The sequence below is a fragment of the Eurosta solidaginis genome, chromosome 5 (assembly GCF_040869045.1).
Source record: "Eurosta solidaginis isolate ZX-2024a chromosome 5, ASM4086904v1, whole genome shotgun sequence".
Classification (NCBI taxonomy): Eukaryota; Metazoa; Arthropoda; class Insecta; order Diptera; family Tephritidae; genus Eurosta; species Eurosta solidaginis.
Genome location: NC_090323.1, coordinates 103,394,012 through 103,413,182, shown reverse-complemented (window position 1 = coordinate 103,413,182; position 19,171 = coordinate 103,394,012). Strand labels below are relative to the sequence as shown.

The following is a 19,171-nucleotide window of genomic DNA, read 5'->3' as shown; positions in this document are numbered from 1 at the left end:
GCGATGCCTCCACGTCATCAGCTAGTTGGTGCAGCGTTCGAATCGCAAGATACGGAGCACAATTAACCCCAAAGGTTACCGTTTTCAATTCATAAATGTTAATTGGGTTTTTGGGGCATTTGCGAAATATGATTCGCTGATATTTTGTTTGGTCTTCATTGACCCATATTTGGCGATACATTTTCTCTATGTCGCTGTTAAATACGTATTTGAACAGCCGCCAACGTAGTATAAGAACTGTCAGGTCGGATTGAAGAATCGGACCTGGATATAAGGCATCATTTAGACTTTTGCCATTAGTGGTAGGACAAGATGCATTAAATACGACTCTGACTTTTGTCGTTGTACTTCCCTCCTTTATAACAGCATGGTGAGGTAGGAAGTAACAGTCATTTGAGTCTGGCGAAATATTGCCTATTTGTTTCATGTGCCCTAAAGTTTCATATTCGGATACAACTCTATTGTATTCCGTTTGAAGGACTGGGTTTTTCGCAAGTCGTGTCTCGTTGCGATAGAATTGAGAGCACGCACTTCTTAATGAGGGGCCTAAGTTAAACTCTTTCCTAAAGGGTAAGGAGACTACGTATTTGCCATCGTTGTTCCGAACTGTTGTGGATTTGTATAGCTCCTCGCAGTAAGTGTCATCGTTATTGATGCTCCTTTTCTTTGGAATTTCCTCTATCTCCCAAAAAGCCGCCAATTGTTTATCTAAAGTGACCTCCTTGAAATACGAAACTAGGGTCTTATTTGTATCAACCGCATCTGTCCGGCCTGTCAAAATCCAGCCGAACACCGTTTCCTGTGCTATTAATGTGTTTAGCACGTCCTTCCTGATACCGCCTAGCATAATTTGGGGGTATATGTCTCCGCCCAGAATTAAGTCGACTGGCTCATTGACAAAGAATCTTTTGTCAGCCAGTACTAAGTCAGGGAATGCTTGCCTAGTCATTGCGTTTATTTGGCAAGTTGGAAGATTCCCTGTTAATTGTGGTAAAACCAGCATGATCGTATTGATCTCGATTAATGGGTCTGTTGGTGACCGCAATTGTATGTTGCACGCTTCTTTTACTTGTGCAGACATTGTATTACTGATGCCCGAAACTTGGGCATGCAGGTGTTTGGATGGCAGATTAATTCTGCGCTTTAGTTTCTCGGTAATGAATGAACATTCAGATCCCGAGTCTATTAGGGCTCTCGCCGAATAGTCAACACCATTAAAACGAATATTGACCTGAGCTGTCCCTAGTAATACCCCTTTATTTGTGTTACCGAAACATGAGTTCACATTATTAATCGGAGCGTTTTCTCTTTCAGCATTGCGTCGTATTTGAGCTTCCCGTGAGGTAGATGCTCCGATAGTGTCAGGAGTATTTGTTGGTTTTGGCTGATTCGAAATATGAAGCAGCGTATGATGCCTTAAATGACATGTGGCACAGTTCATTTGACTGGTGCACTTTGTCACCGAATGGCCAGCAGAAAGGCAGTTTATACACCCGCGGCTGCTCTTAATTTGTTCAAACCGTTTATTGGGTGTTAAACGTAAGAACTTTTCACACTTTGAAATTCGATGTGCAGGACTTTTGCACATCCTACACGTAGGTTTGGCTACTGTTGCACTTGCCTGGTAGGACCCTAATCGTTTCGACGATGTATCTGCCGAGGAACGAGAAGCATGTGGCTTAGAGGGTTTTGAAACCGTATCCCCTCTTATATCTACGACAGTTTCCAACGTTTGGAATCTGCTGGATAAGAATTTATCCATATCTGCCCATTTTGAAATTTCTGTTTTATTTTCTATGGTTTGTTCCCATAGAGCCAGTGTGGTTTCTGGCAGTTTTGTGGAGCACAAATACGTTAGAATTGCATCCCAGTTTGATATGTCAATCTTGTGACATTGAAGCGCTGAGATACAATTGTTTATTTCACGTTGCAGTTTTTTAATGGAGCTACCGCATTCGCTCTCAACTGCTTTTAAACTAAAAAGAATTTTTAATTGGGCATTGACCAAGATACGTTTGTTTTCGTATCGGTCACATAAATTTTTCCACGCTGTATCGAAACCGTCTGTTGTTAAGGAACACCGTTCCACTATCTCTTTGGCCTCCCCTTGAGTTTTTTGCCTTAAATAGTATAGTTTTTGCACTGCATGGAGTTTACTATTATTAATATATATGGCAGTGAACATGTCCCTAAAGGACGGCCATGAAATATAGTCACCTTTGAAAATATCCGTATCACATGCTGGCAGGCGCACATGATATTCCATATTATCTGAGACATCTACTTTCTTATCTTTCTTTTCAAAATTTTCCAAAAGCTCAGCTATTGCCGCCTGACACTTTAGGAAGCTGAAATAGCACATTTTATGCTTCTTCTTAATAGCCGATAAGTCCTTTGAATCAAGCTCTGATGAACCTAAGAGCTTTTCGTATGTCACCTTCGTAGCTTCCCACAGAGTTTTAAACTCATCCCTTTGGTATATTAGGGAGTGTTTACTGTGTTGTGAAGGTGACATGTCGTTGAAGTCATTTTCATACTCCGTCACTGCATCTGTTTGGCGTGTATAGGTATCCATGGTGGATAAAAATAAAAACCCAAAAGTTTATACAGAAATTGCCTTTGCAGAGAGTAGTGAGTGGAAAATGTCGCCAAAGGACAGAACTTGGAAGTGATAATGTGACAAGTGAAAGCATTTGGTGTATGCGTATGTATGCACAAATTTACCAATTGATTGTGTAAGCCGATAAGTTATGGCTAACGTGAAAAGGACTGTACAGAGGCTTATGTGCCAAGTGGGATAAGTACAATTTCGTGGTGGCAACGGCGCGCACCCACGTAAATGTTAAGGAAAGTGCTATTGCAGAATTGCTACTGAATTGTCTAAGCCAATAAGTAATGGCTAGTGCAAAAATGGTGTCAGTGGAAGAAGAAAATATATGAACGCTTGTTATGGACTTTTGGTAATTTAACCAAGGACTGTGAACTTTTGTATCACAAAATTAGATCAGTAAAAACTGATTTGTGTATTGCCGCAAATGAGAATAATAATTCTTCAATATTTCAAATAATTGTGCAAGGAATGAGGCTATTGGCCACCCAAACAACAACAACAATATGTGTGTAGTTTCAAAAATAAGTGCACTTTGCACTGAAACAACAAAATAAATTGCAGTAATGCCCGTGTAAATAAGTGCAAGTGATTTTTATGTGGAAGAAAATTGTATTTAATTAAATGTGCGCCTAAATAAATTTACAGGTTTCTGAATAAGTAACCTTAACAAATCGAATGTTTGGGCAGTGGATTAAATTAATTTTTTCAGATAAATCCTGCAGAGGTGAAAATAGAAAAGTGACGCAAATATTTGAGGTTATGTTAACCTTTTAGAGCAGCGTTGTGCTACCTCGAGCTGTGTCCGGAAAATCTTACCGCTGGTGGGGGATTGTTCCGGATAGTCACAAGGCGTGTTGCACAAACTTTAAATAACTGCGTTAAGCGCCTTTTTCTATTTTTGCACAAAGTTAAACTTCTCACTTCACGGAAAAAAAAATCACTTGCACTGTTTGATATAATCACTCTGTAATTTGTTATTTTTATTTGTGAAATTTTATTAAATGTGAAATTAAAGAAAACCCTACCTAGCACGGAATATTTTTAAACCACGTACCTTTCAATAAATTGCTGATCCGGATTAGTAGATTGACTTTTTGTGGCTTGTTGGTGTTGTTGATGTTGTTTGGAGGTTGGATGTCGCTCAAATCTGTTTGTGTGTGCCAATTGCTTAAGATTATTATCACGATTGTAAATGTGTGTTTGGTGGATCTGCTTCCTATTAATTGCCTAGGGAGTGGAGTGGACTGTAGCTATAGTTAATTGGCTCTTCTTACCGGCGTGGTAAGGACCATGTACAAATGCGTGGTGGCAACGGCGCGCACCCACGTATTTGTTAAAGATTAGGTTAAGGCGAGAAAAAAGAAAGAAAATAAAAACACCAAAAAGGGTTTCGTATTAATACAAGGGAATTCACAGTGTTTTTTATTCAATATGTATAAATACAACAAGTGTTAAGGAAATTTATTAACAGATGTTGTGAAAATGAAAATGTTAAAGATATTTTCGGAAATTATTTTATGAAATTGACAACTTACGTGAACGGGCGATTACGTGTTCCTTTGCTGGCTGCTGGATCAAAAGAGGACGAGACTCTTTTCCACATGAGCCGATGAACCCACGATACAGCCACTTCGTTGGGTTTGCCGGCAACAAAGTTGCTGTACCACGGGCTCACAGCGGTAAACGTCTAAGACACATACGTACTACCACTCACACATGCCTGTGTGTATATCACAAGAATATGCGGGTGGTAGTAACGAAGAAAATAAAACAAAGAAAGTTATGTTACGAGGGGGGGGAGATATATTTAGGCCTGTGGCCTAAACAGGGATGGTGTAACAGCAACCTTATGATCTCACCCTGTTTCCCAATTGGTGCAACCCTGTTGTCTATTGTGAATGGACAACAGGTATTGAAACAAGTTGGAAACGGGGAGGTCGGCTCAAAAAAAGAAAAGGCGGCCATTATGGAAAATTTTGGACGATTTGGCGACACATATTGGAGAGCGGAAAAGAGATTATTAAAAAGGCAAAAATAAATTAAGCTACTTGAAGTGAAGTGACGAAATAAAAGACAATATATATATATATAGGTTTAAAAAGTAATTAAATTTTAATAAGGAAAACTAAAAGTCACACACATGTACTAAGTAGTGAACACTAAACTGTTTAATCGAGAGAAACTATACATATACAGATTTAGAAAGAAAGAAATTATTTAAATAAAGCGTGTATTTTGAAAAAAAATAAAACTAAACTAAGAGTACTAATTTCAACCAAAGAAGGAAAGTTGGGAGGCGTTTGTGCGAGTGTACGCGCAGAACGATTTTTCTGGAGAAGTTCCATTGGAACTTCACAGTTTGTTTTAGCGACCAAACTGAAAAACCCTATCAAAAACCAGGACCTATGTTATAAAATAACTCCGTCCTCTTGGCAAATACTAGAAGCTTCCTAGGATTTAAGCCACTTGCTGCTTCTAGATCTGACAGCTGTATCACTCCTAATAGCTGGAGTCTTAGCCTGGCAAGCGCAGGGCAAGAGCACATAACGTGCTCGATCGTTTCCTCCTCCAGTCCGCACTTCCTACATCTGCTATCACTGACCAAGCCTAATTTAAAGGCATGTGAAGCCAGAAGGCAGTGTCAAGTCAGAATACCCGTCGCTTAATTTCGCCCAGTCTAATTGGGACGTCTACGGAGCAAGCTTCAAGGGATGCACCCTTTTTAGCTAGTTCATCCGCATTTTCATTCCCATCTATTCCCATATGCCCTGGGACCCAATATAGATGTATGCTTCTCCCCGCCCGATTCTCCCCAGGGACTGCTTACACCCTAACATGCATTTAGATGCTGTCCTATGCGAGATTATTGCCTTAATTGCTGCTTGACTCTCAATATAAAAGTTAACACGATTCCAGCTTGGGATATTTTCTTCCAGGGTTTCTACTGCTTTGGTTACGGCTACTATTTCCGCTTGGAAAACGCTACAGTAATCCGGCAGCCTGTAGGATCTGTTTATTTCCCGATCAGCACAGTATACCGCAGACCCTACTCCTTCCACTACTTTGGAAACATGTACACATGTATCGCCTTGTCCGCCATTTGAGCACCCTTGCGCCAACCGTCCACCTCTATTTTGGCCTTAAGATCGCCCTCGAAGCGCTGATAGGGGATCAGGTAGTCTGTTCGTCTTGTAATTGATGAAGCTACTATGGGCCAATGGTCGGCGCTCAAGCTGCCCCGATGCACCGAGCCTGGTTGCAGTTGTTAACGCTATGTTCTTTGCTACCAGGTCTACAGGTGGAATGTGCAGAATGGCACACAGTGCAGCTGTGGGGGTTGTTTTCAGGGCTCCCGTTATGCTAAGCAATGATAATCTGCATACCCCGGCTTTCCACCAAACAAGAACTCCATAGCATAGGATAGGGCTTAGAATCGCTGTAAAACCCACTGAGAAGGAGAGGGCGATAAATGCATAAAGTGCCGTTGAAGCCTTCTTCACGCTCCCCTCCACATTGAGCTTCCATGACAGCTTACTGTCTAGGATGATTCCCAGATACTTTGTGCAAGGTTTCTCCTGTAGGGTCACCCCTCCTAACTTAGGCCTGATCCAATTTGGGACCTTGTACCTCTTTTTAAACAAGACCATATCCGCCTTATCCGCGTTGACTTTCAACCCGACATTTGATGCCCAGGTATGAATATCCCGAAGCGCCCGATCCATCAAAGAGCTAATCGTTGGAAGGCACTTTCCAAGTTTTATGGGCCCCTCATCAAATCGACTGAGCAGTTGGTTGATGACCAGCGTCCACAGCAGAGGTGGTAGCACCCCTCCCTGCGGCGTTCCCTTGTCCAGTGATTTCGTGGCCTCGTACAATCCCCATTGTAATATAATCTTCCTGCAATTTAACATGCAGCCTATCCATCTGGTTAAGGCTGGAAGACCATCCATAATCGCCAATTTAGAGACATTATTTAAAGCCCCGGCAGAATGAAGAGGCAACGTTCGGTGGAAGGCGACAAGCCTGCTTTCAAGAGGCAGAAAGAACCCAGTCCCAGAGCCGCGAGGCACGGCAGTCGCATAGACAAGACAAGTAGACCCAAAGCTGTAAGACAAATGGGCCCCAATAGCGAGGTAGCAACTACCTCGAAAACTGCGAGTCAAAGGGAAGTTCCAACTACGGAAGTAGGAGATGATTCAAAGGGAGATAACGCTAAGACTCCGGCTTTCTCGGAGGTGCTAAAGAGAGTTAAAGCCAAGACTCCGGCTTTCGCGGAGGCGCCAAAGAGAGTTATCACTAAGACTCAGGCTTTTCCAGAGAAGATGAGTGATGTGGCAAAGCAGTCACTGACTGTGGCGCTGGTTGATCGTAGCAGTCCTTTCGGACAGATGACTACTGAAAGGTGGAGATTTGAAGAAAGGTAACTTATTAGCTTAATGCTTAAGATGATGCGGGAACAACCAAGTAAGCCCCTTTCAACCTTCGATTCGGGGGATGGTATAATGGTGTGAAGATGATAGCGTGCGACAACCTCGCGAGTTTGTGGTGGCTGGAGGAAGTGGTTCCAAACCTCCAAAGGAAAGGCACGAATACCATGCATGGATACTGTCTTGGCCGGGCCACAGCTCAGGGATGGTGCCGGTCAAGATTTAATGTAGAAAAGAAGAAAAAGTGTGGTATTAGAATTTTAATATTCACAAATATTCTTTATTGAAGATAAAGATTCAACAATGTATATATATATGTATTTGCAGGTTACCTTTTAGTTGGTGAAGCTGGAAACTGTGGCGGGATACGTCCTTTCTCCTTGATGTGTAAAAACAAGTGAAGTAAAAGAACATAACAGGAGGTCAATACCGCTTGCCAGTCAAACTGTTTATTTATTCCAGCGATGTTCATTTGTATGGTTAACATAAACAATTTGACTGGCACTGTTAACCGATATAAGAAAAATGCGAGGGCGACCTTTTATGTTTGGAGTTTGGGCTGTCGGCCTAAACATGCCGGCCCCCTTGCGACACGCAAGATCTATTTGGACATATTCCGCCGCTGGTTCGCAGTTTAAATTAAATTAAATTAAATTAAGCTTAAAACTATTTTCAGCTCAGGTTCCGTTTGAATTACCTAAAGTCGAAAATTGAAGAAAAATAAATGAAGGTACACATGGTTCTAATTCAGTGGCACATTTATTTTCAAGTTTCATGTATGTTGGTAGGTATAAAACATAGTTAAATTTACTATTTCGTAAAAAAAAAAAGAACATTTGTATATAAAGGAAGTTCATTTTATGAATAACTTTACAAGTATTCCAAGTATGAAAAATATTTAAAAAATCCATTTTATGTATAAGTATGTATATAAAAAAGTATGTAAAGTTACTCTTTGATAAAAATATGAATTTAACAGGCGCCAGACAATACCCAGCCAAAGATGGTGTTCTGTGCCAACAGGGGCCCCAAAGTTCCGGCTGGTATGGCACCCAGCATAACCTTCGGGACCACGTCGGCACCGAGCACCAATCGGACTGGGTCGGCGACGTAGAACCGTGGGTCTGCGAGCCTGATGTTGGCATATGGCGTGGCTACCGTTGCATCCAGGCTTGTTAGTGGGGTTTGCCTCCGGAAATGAGGCAACGCCACGGCATAAGTGGTGACGGTTGCCGTCTGCCCATGCTTGCCCCGCAGCTTGATGAAGCACCCACGCCGATCCCCCAGAACCGTCACATCAAGGCCGAGCCGGCGGATGAGCTCATCCGCGATGATGGACGTTGCAGCGCATGGATCGAGTAAAGCTCGAACCAGGTGCAAGCGCCCACCGGACTCAATCTTAACAACGGCCGTGGGTGCAACCGACGTGAGGCACTGGATCAGCTGCGGCGGCGCACGTGGGCTGACAACCGTCCCAGCCCGGAAAGCACTCGTTGGATGGAGGTGGAATGCGGAGGAGTCCACTCTCCATTTTTTATTATTGTGTTGTGCATGCTGCACACGTCGTCTTTTTCTTCTATTCTGGCTGCTCCTCTGCGGTTGGAAAGTTTTCATTTCCAATCCGCTAGCGATCACCTCGTGCCTGAGTAGAGGTCGAAAACGGCGCGGTTGGAAAGTTTTCATTTCCAATCCGCTCGTAGAGGGCGGGCGGAATGCAGATGATTCCACTCCGCGAGCCACACCTGGGCGGAAAGCAGACGTTTCCGCTCCAGAGGACTCCGTTTCGACCTCGGACGCGTTTAATGAAAGGTGTCGCTATCCTCTACGGTGGTTCTCAGTGGCCTGCGATGCCACGTGTTTCGTTGCCGACGCGTCGTGTCCTGAGCTTCCGCGATATGCAGCATGGTGTGGTGGTCGTCCTTGCACTTATTGCACCGTCCCTCATGTGTGCAGTGTGCTGCGCTATGCAGAGGCGACAGACAGTTGGTGCAATAGTTTTTTTTTATTACAAAATACCACCTTTTTTCCGGTGTGCTACCGCGGAAGACAGGACACACCCTGAGTGGGTGCTTCTTTTCGCACAATCGACAGGCCAAAGAGAACCCCCTTGCCTCAGCTGTTTTACGAATTGCAGTGAATCGCGTCATTTTTCTGAAAAGGAAAATAATTTGTTCTAATTTTGTCGACGTAGTGAGCATGTTTCGGTTGGCGAGCAATTCTGGTAAAGTAAATGTGAACTTCACCTGATAAGGGGGTTGTTGGTGGAAGCGTGGTAATGTATGCGATACATGAATACGCGATAGCTGTATTGTATTGTAATATAATTCATATTCATTTGTTTTGCAAATGATGCCCTCGGACCCCCAAGACAGAAACAACGCCAAACCAAACATTAGCAGGAAAGATTTTCTCAAACAATGTCTAATTTATATATTTCCCAGCATTTATAGCATTTATTTTTGATTACTAACTAGTTTCTCAAAAATGTAAATGTCTACGTCATGCTTTTCCGTATGTGACGCATGTAGCCTTACGGATAATTGATGATGTGTCAACACCCTTATGCTACCGTACTAGTGAATCGATTGTTTGCAATATCGATATATTGCATATTTCACTAACTTCAGTTCCGGATTAATTAATGAAACGAAAACAAAAAGAAAAACGTGCGGGAGTAAATTTTTTCTTAAAATTGTAATTTTAATTAGTGCGTGTGCGGGCGAGTAATGTAAATCGCGGGCATTTAACTTTTCCGTTGTTAATTTGTCGTTAGTGAAGTGTTTTGTGAAACAAAATATACATATGTGTATATATATTGCAACAAAAAAAGAGAGGAAAAAAGATATGATAATGAAGACCTATGAAAGGTCAATCCAAAAAAAACCTCCACCAAAGCAGAGTAACTAGCATAGTGGAAAGTGTGTGATTGTGTTTTTTTTTGTTTTTTTTTTTTTTTTCAACGATCCGCAATAAAATTATGCGATCGTGGAGTGAGAACATACATATGTAGTAGGGTGTGCAGTGAATTTTTTTTTTTTTATTGTAAAAAAAAGAAAATTTTTGAGTGGTTTTTTTTTTTTTTTTGGGGTTTTTGCTACGAAAAGCAAAATTGCATTGATTGCTTGTTAGGGTGTCCGAAATTTCTCCTCAATTTTTTTCTCTGTTAGAAAATTTTGCTCTTTGTTCCCTTTTTTTTCGTATAGTGTTTACAACTTTTTACTTCGAAAAGTAAAAAGGAATTGTGCGGTGTGCCGTGCATTATATTAGGGTGGCCTTAATTGAAAATTTTTATTTATTTTATTTTTGTTTTTTATTTTTATCTCGATAAAAACGGGTGTATGCAATGGAATTGGCAGCGCTTTGTATAATTTAAGTAACGTTGCCTTTGCCATTGTACTATCCTTTTTTTCGTTTCTTCGCAACAAAAATTATGTTTATGTGAGGACCCCTATATATAATGCACTAGGCAAAAGAACAAGGAAAATATTTATTTGAGGGAAATTGCATTATTTAACAGGTATGTGGTTTACGAAACCACGAACCTTTTTTTTGATTGCTTAAGCTGACCCAAATTTTTCTTTTCTTCATGATTCCATGCAGTCCAATGCACACAGTCATTGCGTGTATGCCCGCGCACATGTTTTCGGTGGCGACTACCTGACAACCTCACTTGGTATTGAGTGTGTAAAAACGCATAAAAAAAAAAATATGAAAATTTAATAATAAAATGTGTTCATCAACTGTAGGAACATATTGTTGCTTTTATAATTGAAAATCACCACCCATGTGCGCAAGCAGGTACATGTACATATGTAACATTAGGCTGCATCAAAAAAAAGAAATTTTTGTTTCCACTATGAGTTTGTTGAAGTTGCTTCGTTTGGGTTAGGAGAAGTTTTGATGTTGTGTGGAGATTTTGTAACTTCAATTGTAGCGTTACTGCTGGAGATTTGGGTCTGACGTGTTTTCGGTGTCCGCATTATATGGTGGTAGTAATATTAGTTTGACAAGTGGTCTTGTCACTTGCCCCCTTTCAGTCCTTATATCCACAACGCGCACCCGGTTGTCTGAACCAGGGTGTAACCTTATCACACGCCCCAATCTCCATTCGTTGGGAGGAAGATTGTCTTCCCGTATAACCACCATATCTCCGACTTGCATATTTGATTTAGGGTGCTTCCATTTTATCCGTTTCTGTAGTTCCGAAAGATATTCTGATTTCCATCTTCTGCAGAAGTTTTGATGTAATGCCTTGAGTTTCTGCCAGCGATTGACTATTGAGGCCGTATTTTCATCAACGCTGATTTCCGCTGGTGCTAATAGGTGTCCTCCAATCAGAAAGTGTCCTGGTGTTAGAGGCTCAAGGTCAGATGGTTCATTTGAAGCGGGGCTAAGAGGGCGAGAATTGAGACACGACTCAATTCTACATAACAATGTGTTAAATTCCTCAAAAGTGAATTTGTTGTTTAAGGCCACTTTTTTGAAGTGGATTTTAAAGCTTTTCACTCCCGCTTCCCATAGTCCTCCCATGTGTGGAGCTCCTGCTGGTATGAACTGCCAATTTAATGCCTGATGGGAATATTTTGACAGGGTTTGGTTTCTTGCATCGGCAAGAAATTCTTTAAATTCAGTTTTTAATGCACGTGATGCACCGACAAAGTTTGTTCCATTGTCCGAATAAATGTTTCTTGGACATCCTCGTCTAGCTACGAATCTTGAAAGAGCGGCTAGGAATGAGGAAGTGCTCAAATCACTAGTGGCTTCTAAATGTATGGCCTTAGTAGAAAAGCAAACGAACAGACAAACGTAACCCTTTGAGGTACGACACCCGCGCCCACTGTAACTCTTAATATCGAAAGGCCCTGCGAAATCTACCCCTGTATTGGTAAATGCACGCGAAAATGTGGTGCGTTCTTGAGGTAGAATTCCCATGAGCTGATTTTGCGATCGTTTCTTGAAGATCGTGCAGATCTTACAATTATGAATTACGGATCGTATCATGGTTTTAACTTTTGGAATCCAGTATTGAGTTCTAATGATGCGCAGCATTAATTGGTTTTCACCATGGAGAGACATTTCATGGACAAACTGAACATACAGACGTGTAAACCTACAATTGTACGGAAGTATTATGGGATGGCGTTCAGATTCGGTAGTATCTTTGGATGCACCAAGTCGTCCACCCGTTTTCACTACTTCGTCTTCATCAAGATATGGAGTGAGCGAAAGTATTTCGCTTTTAGATCCAATTGGTGTTTTGGATTGCAAACTTGAAATTTCTGATCCGTAATATTGCTTCTGAGCAAGTTTTATTAAACGGGTTGTTGTAGCTTTAATTTCATCTGAGGAAATTAAATAAGATTCATGTTGACTACAATCTTTCGTTTTAGAATGCGTTCTATGAAAAAACCTGAGTATATATGAGATAACTCTTAAAGCCCTAGGAAGATTTGAAAACCTATCGAGAATATCATTAATATTGCTTGAAATTGCGGTTGCATGTGCTTGTACGCGTTTTTCTTCAATATTCGTGTTAAAATCCAAATCTTGTGTTGGCCACTTTTCCTTCTCTTCTTGGAGCCAAGAAGGACCCTGCCACCACAGAGAGTTGTTGACTAAATCCTCGGCTAGTATTCCTCTACTGGCTAAATCTGCTGGGTTTGTACCTGAATCCACATGATACCACGACGAACTTCCAACTTTGTCGACGATTTTTGTAATTCGATGCGCAACGAAAGTTGACCATGAGCACGGAGGTTTTCGTATCCAAGCCAGTACGATTGTCGAATCTGTCCACAGGTGGATGCTTTGTTGACCTAAATCAAGGTTAGCGCAGATAGATTCGGTTATCTCCGCTAATAATACGGCACCGCAAAGTTCCAGTCGAGGAAGTGAGATGGTTTTGACTGGAGCTACTCTTGTTTTTGCCAAAAGCAGATTCACACATATGCCGTCGTTGGTTCCCACTCTCAAATACACGGCTGCACCATACGCTTTCTCGGAGGCGTCGCAGAATCCGTGGATTTCGACCTTTTCTGTTGGAGAAAAGGCTACCCATCGCGGTATTCGTATTTTGTCGATATCCTTGTACGTATTGGTAAAATTTTTCCACCTGTCTAATGTTGAAGACGAAACGGTTTCATCCCAGCCAGTACCCTCCAACCAGATATTTTGCATGATCATTTTTGCCACGATAATTGTTGGAGCTAGCCACCCTAATGGGTCAAAGAGTTTTGCGATAGTAGATAGTATCGCTCTTTTTGTGGGCTCAGTGTTTTCTTCTATAGGGTTTGCTATGAAGTAAAACTGATCGGAATGAGCATTCCACCTAATACCGAGCGCCTTTACACTACTTGAATCTTCAAATTCTAAGAAATCTTCGCTCAGTAGATGAGCTTTGGGAATACCCTGTAATATTTTACTGGAATTTGAAGTCCATTTTCGTAATGGAAAACCAGCTGAACTTAAAACCTTGGAAATTTCATCTCTTGCTCTGATCGCAGATGCAATAGTATGCCCTCCCGAAAGAACGTCGTCGACATACATATTTTTTCGTAGGATATTTGAAGCGATTGGATGAGATTTTTCGGAATCATCAGCCAGTTTAAGTAAAGTCCTTATTGCTAGATAAGGAGCACAATTGATACCAAATGTCACTGTTTTGAGCTCATACAGACTGATTTGTTCATCTGGACTTGAGCGGAAAACTATTCTTTGGTATCTTGTATGATTATGATCTACTAGGATTTGCCTATACATCTTCTCAATATCGCTATTGAAGACGTATCTGAAAAGTCGCCAGCGAAGAATTAATGTTGGTAGATCAGCCTGAAGCACAGGACCAGGAAGAAGAACATCGTTCAGGCTGACACCATTTGAAGAGCGTGAAGAAGCATTGAAAACAACTCTAACTTTGGTAGAGATGCTTTCTTCTTTTATTACTGCATGATGTGGTAAATAGTAATTATCGACCGCATTGGCCGATTGAATTGAATCTAATTTTGACATATGCCCCATAGTCTCGTATTCTAGTATGACTCTATTGTACTCCTTCTGTAAATCGAGATTTTTTCTAAGTCGGGTTTCATTTTTATAGAATTGAGAGCACGCTATTCTTAATGATGGACCTAGATTTATCTCTCCTGGGAATTCTGACCTGAACGGAAGCGACACAATGTATCTTCCGTCAGAATTCCGCTGCGTTGTACGTTGATACAATTCCTCACAAAATGTATCTTCTAATGTCGAGGCTTTAGCTTTCGGCGTGTCTTCGAGCTCCCAAAATGACCTTAGCTGCTTGTCTAAAGCCACTTCATTATAAAAGGATACCCGATTATGATTGGTTGGACTGGCTGCATCAGCACGACCAGTCAGTATCCAACCAAAGACAGTTTCTTGAGCTAAAAGAGTGCTAAGAATATTTTTTTTGATACCGTCTAATATGATTTGCGGATAAATATCCCCGCCCAGAACAAGATCAACTGGCTCATTCACGAAGAAACGTTTATCCGCAAGCACGAGATCAGGGAATGCTTGTTGTGTTAATGCACTAACATCGCATGTTGGCAAATTACCTGTCAAATGGGGTAGAACTAGAACTAATGCGTCAATAGAAATTAGTGGGTCAACTGGGGACCGCAACTGAATGGCGCATGCCTCTTTTACCTGCGCAGAAACTGAATTATTGATGCCCGAGACTTGAGCATGCATCTTTCGAGTTGGCAGGTTGATTCTTCGTCTGAGTCTTTCAGTGATAAAAGAGCATTCAGATCCCGAATCTATGAGAGCTCTGGCCGAAAAATCTGTACCATTATAATGAATGGTGACGCGAGCTGTGCCTAGTAAAACCCCTTTACTGGTATTAATAAAATTAGATTTTACAGTAGTTTTATTTTGCTGCTTTTTTTGTTTTGCAGATTCATTTTGAGATTGAGCTTGCCTTGAAGTGCACGGTTGCTCATCTGATGAATCTGCAGAATTATTTACCTGTGTAAGTTTTGCCTTACTTGTCTGTAAATGCAGAAGGGTATTATGTCTTAAATGGCAGTTGCTGCAATTGTGCGCACTTGTGCATTTTGACACTGAATGCCCCGATGACAGACAGTTTAGACAGAAGTTATTTCTTTTTATGAAAGCAAGTCTTTCATTCGTGTTCAAATTTTTGAACTTTGAACACGCATAAATTTTGTGATCATTGCTTTGACACATTTTACAAGTGCCTTTAGCTACACTTGCTTGGAAAGCGCCAAGTTTCTTTGGGGGATGTTCAGAGGCCTGCTTTGAGTTTTGTACTCTTTGAGGTTTTGTACTCTTTGTACCTCTTAAACCTGAGACTGATTCTAACGTTTGAAAACGATTTGTCAGAAATCGGTCCATATCCGCCCACTTGGAAGTTTCTGTCTTGTTTTCTACGGACTGTTCCCATAGCGAAAGGGTCACATCAGGAAGCTTAGTTGAACATAAGTATGTAATAATTGGATCCCAATTAGATATGTCAATATGATGACTTACTAACGAGGATATGCAATTATTTATGTCCCTTTGTAATCTTTTTATTGAATTACCGCATTCAGTTTCGACTGATTGAAGGTTGAAAAGAATCTTTAATTGGGTGTTGACTAATATTCTCTTATTTTCATACCTGTCGCACAAATTTTTCCAAGCTATATCAAAACCATCATTCGTCAATTCGCATTTCTTAACGATTTCTCTGGCTTCACCTTGGGTTTTTTGTATGAGATAATATAATTTTTGTACTGGCGACAGGCTTTTATTTAGAATATAAATGGCCGTGAACATGTCACGAAAAGTTGGCCACGACAAATAATCACCTTTGAATATATCAGTGTCACAAGGTGCCAAATGCAAATTGCGTGGCGTGAAGGCTGCGTCGTTTTCCTTCTCTGCCTTCTCAAGTTTTTCTGCCAAGTCATTTATTTTTGTCATACACCGCACAAAAACAGTATAGCACGACTTATTTTTTTTTCTAATTGCCGTAACATTCTTCTCAGATATATTTTCTGATTGTAATAACGCATCAAAAGCTTCTTTAGCTTTTTCCCACATCGATTTCAACTCCTGTTGCTGAATTTTCAGCGAATTTTTGGAGTGTTCGCTAGTGGCTATGCTTAAAAATTCGATGTCGAACTCAATAATTGTGTCGACTAAGCGGTTATATGCTTCCATATTAAAATATAAAAAATTGAAAGGATTGATTTTTAAAATAAATTACGTACACAGAGACAGAATCTGTGGAATTACCCAATTCGCTATTATAAAATTTAGACAAGGCTTCCCACCAACAAAGGGACCCCAATAAATTGAATAACTTCTAAAAAATTGAGTGTAAATTTCTAATGTAAAATATTTATTTTGATACTAAACTCAAATTTAACAATTTTCAGAGTAAAAAACCAGTGGACTGTATATACGTGTTAAAAAAATTATTGCTCGCCAACCCAATATATTTATGTACGTGTGCGTGTATGTATGTATGTAGCACAGTATATTCAAAACAAACGCAAGTGAACAAACTGAGCAAAGTTGGAGGAAAATTGTTCCGTCCACTAAATAAACGCTCAAATTAAATTGTTTTGTTTAAAAAAAATGAATTGAACAAAACCGAGTAACTAGTGTGAAATTAATTTTTCTTAATTCAAATATATTTATGTACGTGTGCGTGTATATATGTATGTAGCACAGTATTATTTGAATGCAAACGCAAATGAAAACCTGAGCAAAACTTGGAGGAAAAATGTTCCGTCCAGTGGTAAACGCTCAAATTAAATTTTGTCTGTTTTAAAAAGTGAATTTAATTAAAAACCGAGTGACTTTTGTGAAATTAATTTTTCTCAAATTCAACTGCGATGAACCAAACCCAAAAGTGAGGTTAATTACACAGTGCAGTGTTGTTGTTGTGGGCTGTTAATAACAGAGAAGTGCGAGTCATATAAATGTAAATTGAATTAATTAAATTTGAAAAATTACTTGCACTTTTCTATTAAGTTATTCCCAAACACTGTTTGTACAAATATTTGTGTGCAATAATGCAACAGCGAAGACCCTTAAGCCGTGTCAAATATTATTTACCGTCGGCGGCAAGCAACATTTGATGGTCAAAAAGGCTATTTGTACAAATCAAATTTAATTTTGATTTTGTTTCACAAGTCACTCGCGCACTTTTCACTTTCACTAATTTTTAATTTATTAACTAATGTGCTCACTGAAATAACCACGTACCTTTATATTTGTAGATGTGTCCTGATGAAGTGGATGAAATAATATATAAACAAATGGCTTTTATAAATTGCTGTGTTTTTGCTGCTGCCAATGGTCGCTTTAAATTCCCCTCAAATAAAATACTGCTTCTGGAATACCAAGCACTATACCCTCAAAATTGGTCGCAAGTACAACAAAATTTGAATTCCTGTGGTTGGTTCGCAAAATGGTTGTTTTAATAATATTTAAACACTCGTGCTGTTGATGACAAACTGGTCGCTGTGATGAGAAAACGGATTAAGGACCAATGTCTTGGCCGGGCCACAGCTCAGGGATGGTGCCGGTCAAGATTTAATGTAGAAAAGAAGAAAAAGTGTGGTATTAGAATTTTAATATTCACAAATATTCTTTATTGAAGATAAAGATTCAACAATGTATATATATATGTATTTGCAGGTTACCTTTTAGTTGGTGAAGCTGGAAACTGTGGCGGGATACGTCCTTTCTCCTTGATGTGTAAAAACAAGTGAAGTAAAAGAACATAACAGGAGGTCAATACCGCTTGCCAGTCAAACTGTTTATTTATTCCAGCGATGTTCATTTGTATGGTTAACATAAACAATTTGACTGGCACTGTTAACCGATATAAGAAAAATGCGAGGGCGACCTTTTATGTTTGGAGTTTGGGCTGTCGGCCTAAACAGATACCATGCGTGATGAAGTCGGAGGATACACTGCGACTTCTGCAGAATCAGAATCTGAACATACCGACACAGGATTGGAAGGTATTTACTGTATCTCGGAGGATATATTGTACACGCAGCTTGGAAAAATATCCTCAGGTACAGGCAAAATTTATATGCGACACAGGAAAAGAAGTCCCGGGGATAAAAATCCTCACACGCTGGAAGTGGGCGAAGTCGAAAAGGACCTCAAAAGCCTAAGGGAAAAAAGACAGCTGGAGGTAGCCGACGTCACCACGAAGGTGTTAGAAGAGGACCAACAGCCAGATGGTGCTGTGAGTCGCACAGAGGAACACCCGGCACAGCAGTTACAAGAGGCTGAAAGGGGCTTCGAACACTCTAACCCAAAACGGCAAGGGGAGGACGACGACGTCAAGACGAAGGTGCTGGAGGGGGACAAACAACCCAATCCTGCTGCGAGTCCTACCTCCAACACAGTAAAGTGGCGTCGACGGAACTCCTCCTAACCCTTGAGGAGGGTTCGTTTGACGTGGCGCTGATCCATGAGCCGTGGCTCTCATCGGAAGGAAAGGTTTCTGGACTTAGCACGCGCGGATTTGGCGTTTACTATGCGCAAACGGAAGGATGGGTGCGAGCTGTAGTAATGGTAAGGAAACAGCTGCATTCATATATGCTGCCTAATTACACTACTGAGGACCTCATGGTGGTGGCCGTTGAGCAAAGGAATAAGCAGGCACTTATCCTGGCATCCTGCTACATGACCCATGCTGCGGAGGTTCCACCGATGGAGTGCAAGAGGCTTGTACAGGACGAAGGACGCAAGAGGCGGTTGGTCATAGGCGCGGATGCAGATGCGCACCACAATGCGTGGGGAAGAGCAGATACGAACGAGAGAGGCGAATCTCAATTTTGTTACATCCTGCAAACCAATTTCCAGATAGCCAACAGGGGAAATGTCCCTACATACATTGGCCCAACATCCAGCAATGTTTTGGATATTACACTGAGCTCCGAACGTGATATATCAAGGTATGATTGGATGGTTCTTGAGACCATCCTTCTCCGACCATGCGTATATCGGCTTCACCCCTAAAGAGGGTAGAGAAGGGAGGAACCTTTAGAAACAACCCTAGGTGAACAAACTGGCCTAATTCCAGAAACAGGTAGAAAGGAAAATGTGACAAATCAAAGAGGTTCCAATGCGGAAGAGC

The 19,171-nt window shown here is 40.9% G+C and overlaps 1 long non-coding RNA gene across 1 annotated transcript; it reads right to left on the bottom strand.

The window, feature by feature from the left end:
• Positions 1-7,897: 7,897 nt before the first annotated feature.
• LOC137233603 (uncharacterized) lies at positions 7,898-17,944 on the bottom strand. The gene is made up of 3 exons (XR_010947514.1): positions 17,718-17,944; positions 17,278-17,535; positions 7,898-9,189 (listed from the first exon to the last, which is right to left on the bottom strand). It is a non-coding gene; the product is annotated as an uncharacterized lncRNA (long non-coding RNA).
• Positions 17,945-19,171: the final 1,227 nt, after the last annotated feature.